The following is a 12,847-nucleotide window of genomic DNA, read 5'->3' on the forward strand; positions in this document are numbered from 1 at the left end:
TTTCACAGTGTAATTAGTTGATTTGTGTAAAATGAGTTTAAAAGTAGCAGGCATCGGTAATTTGTTTCCATCTCTTTCAGAATGTTGTTTTCTGTTTATAGACCAAAACTGATGCACATCTGACTGGTTGTTACTTACTATCACCAAAATCCAGCTTCAAATCATTAAAGCTGGTGCTTGCACAGGTGCCCTGTATCTCTGATGGGTTGATATTTGTACCCATAGAATCATAAAACGTTACTTCCAGACCTGCAGACATGCCCAGAGCACAGTGGTCAGTTTGTGATACATCTTTGCTGCTGAATTTCAGAGCTCAAACTGCCTTTATATGGGCAAGTCAAATTTTTTCCTTAGTTCACACCTTTTAGGGAGCAAGTTTTAGTATGGATCTCAGCAGAACTTCCTGAAAGGGAAAGGGAAAGGAGTCACCACTACTGAACTAGCCTGCTCTTTATGGTGACCAAGAAGCAGCCAGACTATAATCCAAGAGCCACTGTGCAAAGCTACATGACTAATCTCTATTTTCATTGTGTGGCTGGTGCAGGAAGGAGGATGTAGCACAACAGTCAATTTATTGGGAGAACAATGTAGTCATTCATCAGGGCATTATTCTGAAATAATTTAAATGACAGTAGAGCAGCCCACTCTTGACTAAAGAAAATACAAGTCATTCAAATTCCATATCTAATAAGGAAATTGTTCCACTGACTTAGTGGTTGGCATAAATTACATGTAGCTAATATGTTCCTGTTGCAGACCCTGAGGACTCTTTGTTTATGCTAAATGTGAATATATTTTAGCACATGAATTACTATCCTCCTGCTTGCTTCTTGGGCGCCTCCAGAATAAGTAATACGTTGGCATAACTTTGCCATTTGTCAGCCAGCAGTCTGGTAGCACATTTGCTCGTCAATCTAATTTTAACCTTTTCTCATACGAGCACTTGGTATTTCATGTAAATCAAGCAGACAGTCTGTCATTCAATAGGATACTATCTTCATAGCCTTCTGAAGTGTGTGCTCTATTGTATGTGCTCGTTATTAAGCAGCAGAGGTAAAGTAAAACTAATATATTACTTCTGGTTTCTTAATGCCAGAATGCCAGGAATCTCTTTATTACCACAATAGAGACAAATGATATGTCTGCCAGAGGTTCTGGACAATGGGCCTGGTAATGCATTCAGCACTTTCTGAATTGAAAGGTCTGTCCTGAATGGTAAGTAGTGCAATACATCATTATAGGCTTCAGAGCACATATTCTAGGTCTGTTCCTGTTATCACTCTAATTTGCAGTTAATAATATTAAAAAGTATGTTCAACTGATGAATTAAAAAAATTTTTTTAAAACAATTTCCCTGTGATTCCAACAAATGTCTTAATAAAATATGATGCTGGCTGCAAAAGAGAATATAATTCATCATGAAATGCATATAAATTAGTTAATGATAATTTATTTTCATAATTTGCATAAAGAACACGAAAGGTTTTGTGGTATATCTTTTACCTTGTAAGGTTTTTCAGAAATTGATTTGGCTAGGAAAATAGTATATATGAAATTTAGCTGTTTTGTCAGTGTTGCTCTACTATTCCTGAATTTAATATCTTTGATTTTTTTAAAACACGAGTGCACATTTATGAAGACTTAGTAGTAATAATAATAATAATAATAATAATAATAAATAAATAAATAAATAAATAATTCTGGCTTATTCAGATATTTTGCTGCATTAAGAATGCTTAAAAAAATTATAGCATTGCAATGAAATTATCTGTGGTGTTGTTAATAATTCAGTCCTGCATGAGACCTGTAACCATTTATTGCATGGTACAATAGTTACCAGTTTTATTAATTATGAATATCATATTCTGATCTAAATTTTCCTTGCTGATACTTTGAGTCTATTAGCACTACATTACATTTCACTCCACTCAGGCTTATGACTGATAGAATCAAACTCGTGTATTTACTGCTGAGCTCTGTTCTGAGCAGTGATTTCTGGTGCTGTGTTTGGCCTGGGGCAGACCCTGAGTGGTGCCTGCCTTTGTCCCCAGCAGTCCCCTCCCGAGACAGCAAAGCTCATCCCCTCCTGAAGCCTCACAAAGTCCCTTCTCAGTCCATCCCCACTGTCATGCCCCCTCACCAGCAACTTCTGTGTAAAATTTACCTCTTCCATAGAATTAATTTGCCTGTATTGAATTTCTGGGTATGAGTTGTATAAATACATATGATATTTCAATTTCTACCACAAAGTTCTGTTTCTGATTGAAGCCACACTGTATTAGAAGTAAAAACATATAAAGTGTTTCCATCACTACCTCCAGCATATTTTATAACTACAAATCAAGTGAAGGCAGCATTTGTCTTCAGGATGTAAAGTGATATAACCTAACTTAGCACTTGTTTGACCAAAAGGTTTAACCAAAATTAAGTAAATATCTTCAAGGACATAGGCCTGAGGTTTTGGCCTTGAATAAACATATCTCAGATTAATCTGTCCCATAAAATATTCAGATATTTCTATTACTTAATTTCATATTAAAAAGGCATAAAGGATTTTATTCTCCCTGCTTTGATAAAGTTCTCACATGGGAGTTTGTTTGATTTCTCTATCTCTGTGTTTTATGCCAGGCAGCTGCATTTTTTGCTCTCAGGGATGCATCTAGGCAAATTTAATACAGTCAGTGAGGTAGATTGTCTTAGGCAATGACAGCATTTAATTTCACTGAGCCTCTCAAAAATAATTTTACATGTGTTTTTGTTCATGTCATGTCTGCTCCTCTGGTTTACCACCACTGTTCTTGCAGCTGTGAGTTTTACCCAGTTCAAGAAAGTGTATATTACCAATAAATGTTTGCTCTGAAGAAAAGTAGTGAATTTCTGGGAATTAAGGGAGTCTGCATTTTATTGCAGTCAAAATATGTTCTGGTCTTACTTATTGTAAGACTTATTTGTCTTATAAAGTATTTATTATTGTTTGTACGTTAAGGCACACATAGTTGTATTTAACAAACATCTTTCTCTTCATATTTTCCACTCTCGATCCTTAGGGATTACTGAAGAAATAATCAATCACGAGGACTTGAAATTACAGAATTATGTGTGGGATGTATCCAGCCACAGATTTTTATTTAAGAAGGAAATTGATTTTTAATTCTGTCTCTGTATGAAGAAAAAAATAAAAATGAAAATGATGGTAATGAGTTGCTACAACTGCAGACAACTTGGGTAATATTTTTTCCTGGAGTACATATCCAAGTACAAATTCAGTTCGAGTTGTTAGCAATATATTCCTCCATGTATCAAGGCCAAAATCCAGCCATGTTTTTTGGAAGGTGTGCAATAGGCAAGCACAATGGGGAAGAGTTTTGTCTTTCTCTTTTTATGTGATTTTTTTACATTTGATAGAGAAGTTTTATTGTTATTTACTATTAGCAAGCCATTCTGTAACTATTTATATTCCATTTCAGCACATCCACAGGGCTGCAGCACGGGCAGAGTCAGCACAGGGTGCTCTTGCCTCCCCACCCATGTGCACGAGCCCAAAGGGCTGTGCCCCAGCCAGGCATGTGAGACAGGGTGGAAAGGAGCTGCTTATGTTCCTCTTTGGGTCTTGAAGAGATGGGCTGGTGGCTTTATTTGCTGCTGTAGGTAGAGGGAAAAGTGTCAGTACTGATGGTGAGGGGTCCTCAGCTGAGACCCGTGGGTCTGCCCCATGTCAGAGCAGCCTGGCCAGGGGAAGGGGCTGGTGGCCTCCTGAGCCCTCTGTGCCACTGCAGGGTGCCCCAGGCACTGCAGCTTCCAGCCCCACTCCAAGAAGTGCCATTTCCCTGCCTCTTCACAGGTTTCTCTAATTCTCAGCTAGGTGCATTCCTAAGACAATATTAGATCCTCATCTCATTTCTGGCTACTTTTTATATCTTTTCTCTTTTTTTACAGTGCTCCCTCAGCTCCTTAACTACTGCCCAGGGAAATGATGTGAACACTGGGCTGCCTCTGCTCTTTATGCCTGGATTCCCACCCAGCTCCTTAGAAGAGAGTTACAGCTGCTTGCTGCTCTGATTTGTAACCCAGCTGGCACTGGTGCTTCCTTGTGCATTCCCTAAGGTAATTCTGCCTCCCTGCCATTTCTGCTTTTGTCTGGGGCTTGTCTGGGATTCCTCTGTTCTCTATCCCAAACTAATTGTATTTTGCTGCTCAGATCAAAGAACCTGGTTTTATGTCTATCAAGATAGACATACAATGCAGTTTATGAGGAATAAGCTCCGTTGGGAAGTGTGAAAGCAGGTGCCTGTGAGGTGGAAGCACTGCCCTGCAGAAAGAGGAGACATTAGGATTATAACAGATACAAAACTTCAACATTATTCTTCAAAATAATGGTTTAATTATTCCAGTGTGTTGTGTGTCCCTGTGCTAAGAGGGCCTTTATTTCTTCCCTCTGAAATGGGAAAAGAAAGTGGTTGCTTAAATCCCTATTGATGTACAGCACATGAATTCCAGTTTTGATTTTATGAACAGCCTCTATCATCCTGTCTTGTCTGGACTGCCTCATTCTCATTGTACTGTGGGGTTAGACACACTGTCACCATTCCTATAAATAGCCTGCTTGGTTATGAAGGACCAGTAGTGTTTCCTCTGGGAAGAACAGCATTTTGACTAATGGCCTCTTAGGCCAGTGTTTGTCAGACTTTCTATAGAGAGATAGGATTTGGAGAGTAGAATGTCTGCTAAAGAAAGGCACTAATCAAAGTGTTAATGTTTGAAACACAGACACTTGGTGAGCCTAGAGAATCCACAGAGAAAACTGAAGTTTGAAGGAGCAGGATGGTGGTGTGCTTTTAAAACAGAGGCTTGACTTCAGGGCTGGTGAGAAGCAAGGCAGCTGCCATGTGGAAAAAGAGAAGCTCCGATCCTGCAGAAGGCTGGGCTGTGGTGCAAGGATGTCTGCAGTGCCAGGGAGTCTGCTCTGCACACGAGACATGTTCCCTGGGGAGCAGCAGGTAAGGCAAGACGTTTTTCTGTAAATTTTTGGAGCAATTGAGGAAGTACCTGTGTGCAGAAAGCCTTGTGTTTCAGGTCTTTAGCTGTTAGCAAGACCTTTTGAGTGTGGAGAGCACAGACAGGCAAAAAACTCAGAGCTGGTTTAGTAAGGATGGAGGTTTTTAAACTTGTGGATGGAGTGAGGATCCCTGGTTTTAAGGATATAAACAATTTAAGCTGTGTGACCCTGTTCTGTGAATAAATGCCTTGGGGACACCAAGGAGAACATGCACCCTGCTGGCCACACAGTGAGGGAAGTTCTATTGGCAGTGCGAGAGGTCACACACAACAAGGATCTGAATGACAGGTAGCAAGGCTTGGTGGCTCTCTTCTCCTGACTGTTAAAAGAAACAAATGCCAAGATATTTGAGGGGTTTTCTTACAACTAGCAACCGATCTGGAATTCAGATGCCATGTTCTACAGCCTGGGCAGATTCCAAGGGTGCATTGAATCCGCAGCAGCACCCTTTGTGCAGGGCAACTCTGTATGCCCTGCTGCAAGAAAAGAAACAGAGCACTGCATTCAGGGATGTGACTAACTTCTCCTGAAGAGCGAGGAAAGCTCCACGCTTGCCAGTTATCTCTTCAGTGCGTTTCCTCAGTTGTGGCTGGGGCCATCTGATGAGTGTTTCCCTTTCGCTCCCAGCGCGGCGCAGTCTGTCTGCTGTCAGCAGTTAATGAAGTCGCTCGCAAGACGCCATCCCCTGGGGAAAAGCAGGGCTGTGAATAGTCCTGTTACTTGCATCTCTGGCTGCAGTGCTCTCAGCGCTGCTTTTGCTGTGCCACCAGCTCTGATGATTGTGCCACTTCTGAGCAATAGTCTTTCACTCTGGAGCTGCTGCTATTCCCAATGCCAAAAGCGGTGCCTTTCCTTCTGGCAGAGCTCAGTGAGTGCTTCTGTGCTGCCCCAGTGACAGGCACAGGTTCTGAGATACCACAGGCTTACCAAGGATGTGCAGAAAGTGAGTGAGTAAATTTATTGCAGCAAGTGCGATTAATAATAGTCCTCAGTGAACGTCATTGTCAGATGCCTCGTCAATGCACATCCTACAGCAAGAAGGAAAAAACAAAGGTTTTTTTCAGAGGACAAGGCTATTTCCATGCTACTGAAATAGAAAGGCAAGCTGTTAATCTGATGAAAACATCATCTCTTTGCCCAGCTAAGCGTACATGTCTAGGTGTGATTAAGCTTGCGTTTAAAAGGAGTTGTGTGCTGGTCTAGACAGAGGTGAGCTATAAAAGAAGCAAAATCAGCAAAAAAAAAAGAGATAAAGAATGGTGATTCATGATGACATATTGCTCAAAGTATGTAAGATCATGTAAATACTTATCATGCTGTGTAGGGCATACAATCATTATTTGTGCAAGTAAAGCCAAAAGACTATTCAGTGCACTTTAATGACTATGTTTGCAATCTAGCCACAATAACTTTGCAGTTGAACACCTTTGTAAGAAAATTTAGCTAACAATGCCAACAAATGGTGAAAAAGGGAAAAACTAATTAAGGCAGCATTCACTTTGAACATTCCCTGTTCTCTCTTCAGAAGATGTCAGGGGAAAATTATTTTAAAAGGTTTTGTTTCATATACACTTTATTATTTTATATCAGAGTTGATGGTCTTAAAAGGCTCCCCCAAACCAAGCTGTTACATTTTAATTCTCAAAAAGTTATAAAGAGGTTTTCAACAAAATGAAAATTAAGATCTTTCTGCATTGTGATCCAAATGTCTGAATCATTCCTACATGAGCAGAGTTATAGTTGTTATTGCATATGAACCTTTGCTCAGGTGCCTCATCCTCCTGCTTATATAAAACCAGAACAAAAACCAGCTCCTTGTTACTCATACTTTTCATACTAATTCTGGTTGGCTGAATTAGTTTAAGTGATTCATGACCTATGTTAAAATTTAACACAGCCTTTAATGTGTTTGGCCTGACACATGGTTCCTTATAATATTGATATGTCTCACTGACCAAGCAATCTGCATCAGCATGCTGAAGCACGCCTTGAGGGGAAAATGGTACAGTAGTCCTGATCTACTTCTCTGCCAAAGCTTTAATTAAACATTCATGCTATCAGTTAATAGTGAAGGAGCTTGGGGAAATGCATGAGATGCTGGTCCTGTCATTAACAATATTTCTTTCTGAAAGTTTAGGAAGATAGGAATATGCCTCATAAATCAGACATCTGTGACCTGGTTAGCATCTCAATGGTATTGATGATCTGTAATGATCTGTCTTGCTCTCTGGTATGTTATACATAAGAAAACACAAATCCATCTGATTTGCTGTATTTAACACTTTTTTCCCAGTAGCACCCAAAGCAGATAGAGCTTAGCAGAGCAGAACTGGAGTAGTGGTGCTCTGGCAGTGGATCTCATCCTTTTCCTGGGGTACAGAGTTGTGAACCCAGGGATAGGCATCTCCTTAGGGTTTGTTTCCCATTGCTGGAACCCAGACAGCCTGAAGGCTGGCAAGGCAATCCTCAGCCTTCTGCAGGCCACTTGTGTGGGAGGTAGAGCCTGGTCCAAATGAGGTTTCATTTAGCACTAGCTGCCCCTGAAATGAGGCTCTGCCAGATTACTTAGTGATGGCACTTGTATGATAAAGCCTTCTGGCTGTGTCTGCAGAGGTGTCTTATGAGGATCATGGAGAGATTGGTTTTTCTTCACTCAGTGTAACTGTCTGGGGGTAGAGAATACAAATGCTGCCATTTCTCCCCAGGGCAGAAAACCTGCTTGGAATGATGAACCTTGGCATCCTTAGAAGATGCTTCTTTCCTTCTTGAAACCATGCTAGTAGCAATTAATCTCATCCAACAGCGGTGGATATTACAACCACAACCAATATCTCAAATGGTTGTTTAAAATCAGCTACAGCAAGCTTTGCTCCCTTTCTGACCCTTTCCTGGCTTCCACATCTCTTGTGCTTGGCTGTCCTCCACCCAGGCTTTCAGGCTCAGATTTGGAAATCCCCTGCTCCTGACAGTGGACTGTTATTTTTCTGGCAATATTTACCTGCCATCCTTGTGGAATTGAGTCAAGGCCTCTGTGGTGCCTGTGCTGTTATTCAGTGTTAATAGACATTGTAAACAGATAGAGATTGTCAGATTTCTGCCACAAGAACTGCACTGAGGAATTTCCTCAGCCAGGAAGGCTGCCCAGGCTGGAGCTTGTAAAGTTTTGTCTGACCCTGAGCCTGGATTTGTTCTTGTTGTAAGAGGAGAGAAGCTACTTCTGAGGAACCACCTTCCTCAAGCTTCATTATAACAACAGAAGCAGCACAAAACCATGTTCATGAAGAAAATTATGCACCCTAAAAAACATGAACTTAGAACAATGTCAGCAAAAGGCCAAGTCTTAAAAAAATTAGTTAATATGCAAGTTCAGAAGCACGAGCTAAATCAAACTGTCATTGCTCAACCCACAAACACAGCAAATAAACTTAAGAGGGGATTTTGAAGCAGCAGAAAAGTAGAGAAAAACACTCCTTTTAAAGCGGTCAGGACAAATCAGATGGTAACATATGAGAGCATAAACATCAGTTCAGGATGAAGGAAAAACAGGCTTCATTACTCCCCTTGAGCAAACTGATGATAGAGGAGACCTGGTAAAAATGAATGTTTTTATCAGTAGTGTGATGCACAGGCATCGTGAATAGCTGTGTGTCAGCACAGCCTGAATAAATAACTGCAATGGTTTTGTTTATTTCTCTGTTTGCTTAAAACTGTGAATATTGATCAAATTTTACAAAATTAGACAGAAAATGGTGACGTCATGAGAACGTGACAAATAGGCACTTTCCACAAGTGCTGACACTATTAGATAATCTAAATTCAAATTTTTCCCATGACTTTTGACTGTTACTTCATGTACCCATCTTGTCTAATCTTCATATTAATATGACACAGGCAGAAGAAAATGTTTCTGTTTTCTCTACATGCAGGAAAGTTGATGCACTACACAGCTGGAGGGGAACTTGACTGGCTTTGTAGTGTAGAAAGAAAATGTGCTCTGGAGCATCTGATAGACCTGAGTTAGGAACCAGTTTGCTCTTGACTGTATCTATGGAAATTGCAGAGTGAAGCACCTCCTGTGTGTCAGCCCATGCCCTGTGTCTGCTGCTCCCTGGAGGTTTGATTGTTGCCATATCCATGACTTGCCATGGTGCTGGGAGCAAATCAGTGTTTGACCTGTTTGAATTTTTTCTTGTTTCTCTATGTTGCTCTCAGACATTGCCCAGCACAATTTTTCTGATCTTAGAGGGCACTCAGATGCCTCTTCCAGATTAATGTTAACTCCTTGACCTCTTTACCTTTTTCTTGTACTGCTTTAAAATTTTGTAGTGTTCCTTTGGTAGTTTGACACTCAAATGTCTCTATTGATTAGGGTGGACAGGGTCTTGCTCTAACTGAGAAAATCTCATCCACCAGATCAGCATCTTACTATAAATCAAAAGAAAAATAATGGTGGAAAGAATCACATCATAACTGACTGAATAAATAACTGACAGCTATGAGTCAGTGTCTGCATTTCTTCCCTAACACAACACTACATGGTAGACTGGTTTTGAATAGGTCTTGTCCCATAATTTCAGGTAATGATTAACTCCTAATGACTAAAACATCTCCAGGAGCACTGATGAGACATTTCACTAAGCTACTCAAGTTCAAAAGTATATTCAAGCTTTCACTTTAGCACTTTCATGCAAAAATACTTATTTTAACATAAGCTATTTTAAAACTGCCTCATAAATATAAGTTCAGCAGTACTATTGGAGAATAGTTTTAAGCTAAAATGATTGTATTCCAGGAAAATACACACACAGTATGTGCATGCAGTTTATTATTTATTCCATTTGTAAAACAGAAGCCGTTTTAGTGCCATTGGCAGTGTAATCATTTATGGGATGAAATATAAGTGTACCAGATCACATTGTAGGATAAAAGACTAAAGGAATGAGCAGTGGAAAGAACAAAAACCAGAGGAAATCTGTGTGAGTAGGTTTGTCCTGAAGGAAAAGCTCCCACTGCAGGGTTTCATTCCTGAAGAGGGTGTGTTAAAGCATGCAAGATAATAAAGAGCAGCAGATGTCTTAAGAATTGGTGTTATGAGGAATGTTGTAAGGAATTTAGCTTTTGAGAAGAAGGAGGATTTTAACACAAACTGGATGAACTCTGTTGGAGCAAACATGGCATTGATTTTCTGGAACCAAGATTGCTGTAATTGGTATCATTATAGTACAACAGATCATGTAGTAAGTTACAAAATAACAGATGATAACAACATATACATACATATATATATATATATATATATATACACACAAACACATCAGTATAATAACTGCAAAAATTCTGAGAAAGAGGAGAGGATGTCGGGGGACACGCATAAGTAATTTTGATGCCTGGTTCTGAAAAGCAGAGCGTGGTGAATAAGTTAGGGAGAAAGAAATATCAGATGGGAGAAAAATGGACAGGAAGAAGAAACACTGACACGTGTGGGAATGCGGTGTGTGTGGCCTGGGTGTTAGCAACAAAAGGGATGTGACACTTTAAAAATAATTTGCACATTATCTAGAAGACAAGCCGAGATGTTTGTGTACAAAACATGCAAAGGCAGGCTAGAGCTGCAGGATCCAGGATGACCCCAAATCTTCCACAGTTAGTGAAGGATGGTGGATGGGTGACCTCTGACTGAAACACACTTAAACTAATGTGCAGTCTTTTAAGAAAACTAGAAATAAAACCAGAGAGAGGTGGCCTGGGCAGAATGGAATCTGTCAAGATAAATGTCTTCTGAAGGGCCACTGAGGAGCAGCCTTTTACAGCGAGGTCTAACTCAGACTGCAAGCATGAGAGACAAGCTCCCAAGCATTGCCTCACTGTGGGAGATTTTAACTTGTCAGAAATAGAGTGTAAAGCAAATGTTGCTGATAACAGTAGAGCCAGTTATTCCAGGGTGTAAAAGCTGGCAGATTTCATCAGCAAGCAGTCACTGGGCTGCCATGATGCTATTCTAGGTGATCTTTGTTAGGTAGTGATGACATAGAGCAGCTGGTTGTAGAAAATAACCTAGCTAAAGTTATCCCAACTTGGTTAAATTGAAAATAAATGAAAGAATGAATAGGCTTGTTGGTTTCTCAAAATTTGTCCTTGTGAAGTATTGTACCTAAAGAAATTAGTTAGTGGTATTCATTGGATGAAGGCTCCAAACCTATTAAAATTTAATTTAAATAATAATTAAAAATCTGTAATTTGTACTGTGAGGAGACAATGAAGAGTGCTAGCACCTTACAAATCCTTAAAAAAGAAATAAAAATATTAGGAGTTAGCAAAGAGAGTTAAAGCCCCCACCATACCAGATCATCAGTGAAAATGGTATTTTGGGAACCTGGAAGTGGAGGGTGCAGTCAGATCTGTCAAGTTTGCAGACATACCATCTGTAACAATATTTGAAAAAGTGAAAGTTTCTCCTATCACACAAGTAAAAGGGAGTCTGGTAGGTGGCAAGTACTCTCTCCCTGGTAGAGATTAAAGACTGTGAAGGTACTGCCCAAATCAAACAAATTCCCTTTCTTTTTTTTTCTGTAAATATAATGGTCCAGATCTTGGAGAAAAATGGAAGAATCTGTAGAAATAAAAGCTAATGTTTACCAACTTGAAAAATTTATAAACAAGGTGCAGTTGGCCCATAGTGAAGTGGTGTTTTTTATCCATCCTAAATTGCTCAAAGAAGAAAAAATAAATTTTCAGGTGAAGGATCAAGTTTTGCTTTAAAGACCTCCAAAAACAAAGGAGAGAGAAAAGGCAGAGGAAAAAGAAACCTGACATCTACAGCTTTTGTAGTTTTCCAGTTTTAACTGGAAATTTTTGTATGCATTTTGCAAGAAATAATAAACAATTGCATGAAGACAAAATACAGAAAACTATGAAGGAACAGAGACCTGGAGGTGGTCAGGTAGAATTTAATAGTGCAAGTGCTGGATCACACCCAGACTGAGGTAGAAATTATTTCTGTTGTAAATTGTGGTGGGCTGGTTGGGTAAGAGGAAGGCCATAATGTCTTGGTCAGTCGTAGAAGGATCCTGAGAGAACTGAGGTGGAGCCATGGGAAAAGCCACAATGGTCCTCCTTAGGAATCATGTAGGAGATTTAGAGAAGGGATACCTGAGTGCAAACACCATTGTAGGAGGCTCCTCTGGCCAGACTCCTCTGGGTACTGGGAACAGTCTGTCAGCCATAATTAGGAAAGTACATTGAAGGAAACGCAGAAAAGCAGTACTGGACAAAACAAAGAATGAGGGATATACAATTGCTCTCTATAAATACATCAAGGGGAGGGGAAAGAAGGGCAGGGCAAATACTAGGGAGGAAAGAAGCTATTTTAGTTGCCAGACAATGTTGTCATTAAAATAAATGGATATATATTGAAAGTTAGTCCATCCAGGCTGGAGCTGAGGCAGTTTCCAGCCATGAGAAGAATGAGGTCTCTGAAACAGTCTTCTAGTAAGAGTTACAGGGGCAAACCACTGTAGGTGTGGGTATCACAGTAAAATGGAAGTTATTTGCTTGCAAATTGGATGATACAATTCACGTAGCTCTTGTATAAAGGTGAGTAGAGCCACTTTCTCTTTGCCTCTCTGCCAGAGAGTCAAGCACTCTGACAAGACTTATGATGGATTTCCATAAGTTTATTGAGACAGCTGTGTAAGGTGAAAGGACAATTTTCAGTATCTGTAATAACCTTTGCAGTGTTGTGCCCTCTCCCTTTTATTACTGTGGCAATAATATTTTTTGAAATTTCTGTTG

General features: G+C 39.9%; 1 protein-coding gene across 1 annotated transcript in view; it reads left to right on the forward strand.

Annotated features, from left to right (window-relative positions):
• The first annotated feature begins 3,958 nt into the window (after window positions 1–3,958).
• ITGB6 (integrin subunit beta 6) overlaps window positions 3,959–12,847 on the forward strand; it is a 46,165-nt gene continuing 37,276 nt past the window's right edge. The window contains exons 1-2 of the mRNA XM_039701389.1: window positions 3,959–4,104; window positions 4,768–4,997. The gene's annotated coding sequence lies outside the window, so the exon portion shown is untranslated. The remainder of the gene's footprint in view (window positions 4,105–4,767; window positions 4,998–12,847) is intronic.

This window comes from Passer montanus, unplaced genomic scaffold (genome assembly GCF_014805655.1).
Source record: "Passer montanus isolate IOZ18808 unplaced genomic scaffold, ASM1480565v1 scaffold1, whole genome shotgun sequence".
Lineage (NCBI taxonomy): Eukaryota > Metazoa > Chordata > Aves > Passeriformes > Passeridae > Passer > Passer montanus.